At 40.3% G+C, this 6,889-nt stretch overlaps 1 pseudogene; it reads left to right on the top strand.

The window, feature by feature from the left end:
- Positions 1-3,668: 3,668 nt before the first annotated feature.
- Positions 3,669-6,031, top strand: LOC120584417 (60S ribosomal protein L38-like; annotated as a pseudogene).
- Positions 6,032-6,889: the final 858 nt, after the last annotated feature.

The raw sequence follows: 6,889 nt of genomic DNA, 5'->3' as shown, positions 1-6,889 counted from the left end.
AGGTTTGCTATAGAGGAATTCTGAGGCAGCCATTCTTTCTGCTATGAACAGGTATCTTCACAATGACTCAGCATTTTTCATATAATACAGCAAAATGGCGGCTGTGTTTCCACCTCTTTCCTATCACTTCCTCGCAGCACACTCGGCCTCCATATTTCAATGCGGATAATATGCGAATGCTGCCTCCACTACCATAAAGCAGGTTTCTTGACAACAGACAAAACCGGAGGTGAATTAAAGATCATTGTCTGGCTGCATACACCTTTGACCTCAAGTAAGTTTTGTAATATGGACACAACATTCGATCGAAGGTCTATTAGGAGGCTGGCTGGGCATCTTCCTTTACACACAGATTAATGTTTTCTCAGTGTTTATGTGAATTTTATCAAGTGATATAACTTGTCATTCCAAAGGGAGCACTACATCATCTCCATCTGTCACCTTATCACTCTGTTTCATACAGGCCACACTCTTGATGGGCACGTGATTCCCGCGCGGCTGTCACATGATCCTGTTGTGACTCCAAGGGGCCATGCTCCCGCGGTTAACACTCTCTGATTTTGAAGAGACTAGGCAAAAGACCTACTCACACTACCAATAACCTAGACTCTGTGACAGAAACTAATGTGCAGTGAATGGCCCACAGATCAAAGCTCTATACTCTTACAGAAAAGAAAGAAGACCTCTGTTCAGGGTAAAAATACTCTCCTTCCTTCAAATGATGTAGATTGGAGACCTGGACCCTTGACAAAAGCCATTCTCTGTCAAACATTAATACAACGGAACCCTGGTCTAAAGCCACCAAGCCTGCCCATGTTGAAAATTGGTAGATCGGAGATCTTAAACCACAAGGCCAGCATTTCCTCTGGTAAGAATATCTTTCCTGGAGAACTAGAACCTTGGCTCCAGGCCTGGACTTTCTGTTAGGAGTGAGAATAGTGACTTTGGCTTGTAGTTCCAATCCATTCAACTATTCCAGAAGGTAGAGCTGAGACAACTGCCCACAGCATTTCTTCTGTCTTCTCCTAACAGAGACTGAAGTCATGGCCTGGGCCCATGGTTCTAAGCCTATCCTCCCTGAACGAATGTCGAGTGGTGTCCTAGGCCCAAAGCAACAAGCTCGTCTTTATGCAAGGGAAACTAGAGTTGAGACTTAGGCCTGTGAAACCAAGCCTATACCCTCCTCACAGGAAGGAGAGTGCAGACCCAGGCTCCTAAGTTCAAGACCATCTAATTTATAACAGACTAAAAGGAACAACAACTCACACTACACCCATGGTAGCCCCTTTGAACAGAAAATCAGGTGGAGTGTATGGCCCACAAACAAACGAGGCTTCTCCAAACAAAAGGAAGAATGGAAGACTCCGTTCATACCAGCAACACTGTCTTCCCTTGAAAGGATATGGAGTGGTGACACAGGCCCAATTTACAAAGGCTGTTTTTTCTAACAATAAGTTCAAGGGAGGCTGGAACCCATGGAAATAAGCTTGGCCTCTCTGAATACTAGTAGGTAGGAGACCTTACCCCAAAGGACAAGCCAGTCCTCCAGTAAGAGAATCTTAAGTCAAGAACTAGGACCTTGACTCCCGCCTGGATTTCTAATCAGGAACCGGAGTGCTGACCTTGTTTTGCAGTTCCAATCTCTTCCCCTATTTCCAGGAATTGGAGCTGAGAAACTGGCCCACAGCAATTCTTCTATATTTCCCTAACAGAAAATGAAGGAGTGCCTTGGCCTCACAGTTCTAAGCCTCTCCTCTCTGAAGAAATGTCAACTGGAGTCCTAGGCCCACAGCAACAAGTCTTCTTTATGCAAGGGAAACCAGAACAGAGACTGTGGAAATCGGCACCAAGCCTGGACCTCTTAAAAGGAACTAGCTGGCAGCCCCAGGCCACAAGGTCAAACTCTTGGGGAGATCTTGGCCTACAGAACCAAGCTGTCAACTCCTAGGAAGAGGAAGAATGGAGGACACAAAGATGGAACATAGCCCTGATCTCAAGACCTTCAGTACTTATGAAAGAATCTACTAAGCAAGCTAATGTTCATGTAGCAAATTTCCTGGGAGTGAGACTCCGTCTCAGAAAAATTTACTTTTTCCCTTAGAAAAGAAAAATCTGTTTTCAAATATAGACATATCTAAAATTATAGTCCTGTCTCTTTCTGAGAGGTGCATTTCACTCAAATGCATTTTTTCTCTTTCTGTGGTAAGGAAGAAGGAAGTAAGTGGGTGGCCCTGACAAGCCCTCTCCCCAAAGCCCATACATCTGTTCACAGTCTCCCACATGCACTCTACCTCCTCGTGAGTGGACAAATATTTTTTTAATCCTTTTGTGGTCACACATGATTATGCTTATTTCTACCAATGATGAAATTGTATTAAGTTGCTCAGGTAACTGTGAAAAGTGTTTCCCTGAAAACACTTCTATTGTAGAGAGAAATAAATGATCCCTGCAGGTGTCCAAGCAGTAAATCAATACACCCCAACAGGTGTGTCCACTGAAAAGGGCCCAGCAAGTAAGACAGCTGGGAACTGTGACTGCTTCTTTCTCTATGGACAACACAGGTCTGTAATAACATTAGCCAGGGGAAACATTCCCATAACCACTGCCGAAACTTACAATCCAGAATGTGTCTATAAAATTAATGTCTTACATTACTCCAAGTTTGAGTAATTTCCAGTGAGCAATTATTTGAGTGCAGAAGAGTTTTTGGATTGCTCTTGCTATTAGCATCTCTTTTCCCCAACAAATCATGTCCAACAGCAGCAAGAGAATGATTTTAAGCAAGAGAATGAAGCCCTTCAAAGGGGCCCTCTTGACTCAGAATAAAGCTCAAGCTTGCTTTCATTCCTAAAGCCTACCTGATCTGACTCCCACCTACTTTTTGGGTCTCACTCCTGCCACTTGCCCCTGATCATCACACTTGAAGGCTCCGGCCTCCCATTGGTTCCAGGAGCAGATCAAGCCCTGAGTTTGAGGATCTGTGTCTCCTTCTACCTGGCATTCACTTGTCAAGGCTCTTTGCCAGCCTGGCTCCTTTAGGTCTAAATTCCACTACTCTCGGATTCTTAGCTCCTTTAGGTCTAAATTCCACTATTCTCGGACCCTTTGCTTTCCGTCATTACCATATTTCCTTCCTACTATTTGTTTGTTATTTTGTTATTGTCTGTCCTCCTGCACCAAATGGAAGATGCATCCCACAATATCAAAACTTTAGAAGTGCCGAGCACATGCAAGATGCTCAGTAGCTATAGCTATCAGTGCAAGAATGGATGATGCATGCCTGCATGACTGATTGGATAAGTAAGGATCATCTATCTACCTATAGATTTCAGACCAAAAAACAAAAACAAAAACAAAAACAAAAACACACCATAGCTATCTAGTTACGAGCTATCAGAGTAAGTGCCTATACTCTGTATTCCACTTCAAAGTAGCCACAAACCTACTGACCATTTTCAATTATTGTTGTCCAAATGTGAACAGCCTTCTTTGGTCATTTACCCCTTAGGATTCTGCCATCCTTTCCATTGGCTAGTCCAGTTAGAAGTCCAAAGGCATTTGTACATGGGCAGGAGAAGCAATACAATTATTAAAAGTTTTGTCTTTTTCACCCTCTTTGCCTCTTGCCACTTGCTGTACTGGCCACATACTCTGTGAGCCTCATGGCCATGGATCACAAAATGGAGGAAATCAAGGACTTCCTGCTCACAGCCAGGCGAAAAGATGCCAAATTGGTCAATCGAGAAAAATAAAGATAACGTGAACTTTAACCCACTTCCCGTTTAGAAAATAAAAGTGCAGCTCACTGCCAGTGTTAATCTAATTTTACATTAACACCCTCTTTGAGGCTGAAGCAAATCTGACTGGTTTTCAATGTGAAAATAAAATATAAAAATTGTTCTTGGCGTTATTGCTAAACAGAATGTGTCTCTAATCCTGATGTAACAGAAATGTATATGATGATCAGTACTTAAAATCCTTTTTTTTTGTGATAAATTTCAAAGCATGGAACAACACAACGTGGAAAATATCACGTTTCTCTCAGGATCTTCTTGCCATCCTTGTCGTGAGAGCAGCAGACTTTGCAGCAACCAGTTGGATTCTGTTTCCCTGATGCTGGTGGTCTGCTCTTGGGGAAATGTCTTCCAGACAGGCAAAGAGGTGTGACATCATCAGGGTGCAGACAACCTCGAAGATGTTGCTGCCCTGGCTTGCTTTTCTAGCATGCTTTCAATCAACGTCAGTCTGACATTTACATGGCTGATGGTGTGCTTGGAATTGTCCTTCTTGAACAGGATGCAGGAGTTCAGCACTGTAATATTTAGAAGGTGGCGAAAGAATTTCTTATACCAAAACTTGTGCCTTTCGTGCTCAGTTTGATAAGAAGTGAATATCTGATTGGCCAAGTACACTGCTCTCATATTCTTTTTATAATTTACAATGACACATGCTTTCTTTTCATTTCTGTTATCTACTTCAATCACAGTATTATTGTGGCATGTCGACAACATTGTCACCTCCTTCTTTTCACATCATTTCAGTGCCATAAGTTCACCACAGAATGTGGCTACAGTTATCCCTTTTGCAATCCTTTTTTTTCTCCAGATCATTTGGCATTCATTCTCTCTTCAAAGGAGCTGTCCCAATTGCATCAGTCCTGTTTTGATGTAACTTTGAAAAGCGTGGGAGATGTATAAGAGCTATCGAGGAAGACACAATATCCTTGGTCAAGAAGGTCATTGACCAAGCTAAGAACAATGTGCAATGATTTCAGACCATCAGCTGAATCTTTCATATTCATACTGGGCTTTGTGTGAACAAGCGCATTCCAAACATAACCAGACCGACTTTCACAAAGTACATAAAGCTTGAGATCAAATCGTGCTTGTTTCGTCAGGATGTACTACTTCATAGCTAACTGCCCCTTAAACAGCATCAGTGATTCCTCAACTACAATGTTTCTGTTTGGAATATATACAGTTGAAAGCTTATTTACGAGAAAGTTGAACACGGGTTTGATCTTCTGCAATGAAATCTGGGTCTTTGATTGACCAGTGGAAGAATTGTTGATAAAATGCAGGAATCAAAGCCAAAGTAAAAATCTTTCATCAGTCATAATTTGCCTGAGAGACGGTATATCCAAAAGAGGCCTTATCGACCAAAACCGGCTCGGTTTCTGCACAATACCTTGCAGTAGTAACATTACTGCAAAAAAGACTTTCAGTTTGTCATGGTCAGAGTCTTACCATTTATCCATTCGTAAAAATCCTTTTAGACCAGGTGGCTTTGAAGCCAACAAGGTAGCTTAGGCATTTGTTTCGCTAGTGATATTTGAAACCGATTCCTCAGTAAAGAATTGTTCAAAATACTGTAGTGGGTAAGTGGTATTGCTGACATCAATTTTCCTGCCAGATGTGCCAGTAAAGTTATATCTTTGACACAAGTTGACCACTTCAGAGCGGCACCCGAGTCAGCTGATGCGGGGCTGTTTCCACCAGATTCCAAATCAAACAAAGGCCTGACTGTATAGTCTTCAGAAATACTATCTGAAAAATCATCGGAATCATCCATTTTGGAAAAATAAGATTCATCGAATGAATTTTCAGCTAAAAATTGTTTGAGAATGATATTAACATCACACGTAGGAATGCTACATTTTCTAGGATGTAACATTTTCAGTGATCGAGAATTATTATATTTTGTAAATTGAAATACCATTCCTAAAAACAGAATGCTTTAAGTAGAATGATGTCATTTATTTCCAAAGACTATAGATATGCTAGAGCGATGTGAAAATAATAAAAGCGAGATATTTTGTGGCAAACTTTGAGTCTAAGGTTAGGACTGTAATCCGGGAGTTATCTTCAGGTAAATGCTGCAGCTGCAAGCACCGCTGGCGAGTATTCTCAGGGCAAATGGGAAATGGGTGAAAATTCGATGCAGCAGATACCTTTATACCTTGGTCATCACAGACAATGAGAAACTGAAGCAGTCTCTGCCCTTGGGTTTGTCAGTGAAGGAGCTAAAATGAACCAGAATTGCTAATCTAAACTGCATTAAAATTTTTTAATTCTTAAAAAAAAGTTTTATTTTGTGATTCACAATTAACCACGTATCACTCAGATAACCAAGCATGATTTAAGTTCTAGGTGTGGGCCTCAAGAGTTGATGAATATTAAGTGTCACTGAAAGTCTAGGACATAAAATTGCCAGAAATTTCCATTCCTTGTAAAGAGAAATATACTGTTTCTTCCATCTTACTCTTTTCCTTCAGAACAAATAGAAACAAACAGATCTGATAAATTGAGGTCAAACACATAATATTTTAGAATTTAAAGTTTTATAGCTTAGAGTAAGTATCTTTAGAAGACACTTGGCTTAACATTTTTAAAGGTGGTAATATGCATCTATATAACTTGTTAGGCTTTTGAGATGACCAGTTTTACATATAAATGTTATAGTTTATTTAGACAATTATAAATTTGCTAATTTAATTTCATAATCTAATTCATAATCTAATCTAATTTTAAAATTTAAAGTTATTACTTTAAAATATGGAGACTCCAACAGATCTAATAGATCTGATTCTGTATATTCAAAATGAGCATCCTGACACTGAACTGCATAATTCACCTTTACGGTTGAAGCTTCTCTTTTAATCATGGGAAAAAGTACAGTGGCTGAAAGGCTTCGAATCTCAACTGGCTGCGTTCAAATCCTTTACCACCGGTGCGGTTCTGGTGGGTTATATAAGTTCTCGAGAACTTAGATTCCTTATCTGTAATATGAGAAAAATGAGAGTATCCATTTGATAGGTCTGTGGTAAAGATTTTAAAATTATAGTAATATAAGTAAAGCACTTTTAAATTAGGCCAAATATGTATTAGAC

The sequence above is a fragment of the Pteropus medius genome, unplaced genomic scaffold, assembly GCF_902729225.1.
Source record: "Pteropus medius unplaced genomic scaffold, Ma_sr-lr_union100, whole genome shotgun sequence".
Classification (NCBI taxonomy): domain Eukaryota; kingdom Metazoa; phylum Chordata; class Mammalia; order Chiroptera; family Pteropodidae; genus Pteropus; species Pteropus medius.
The sequence above is the reverse complement of the archived record's forward strand: the minus strand, read 5'-3'. Positions and strand labels throughout refer to the sequence as shown.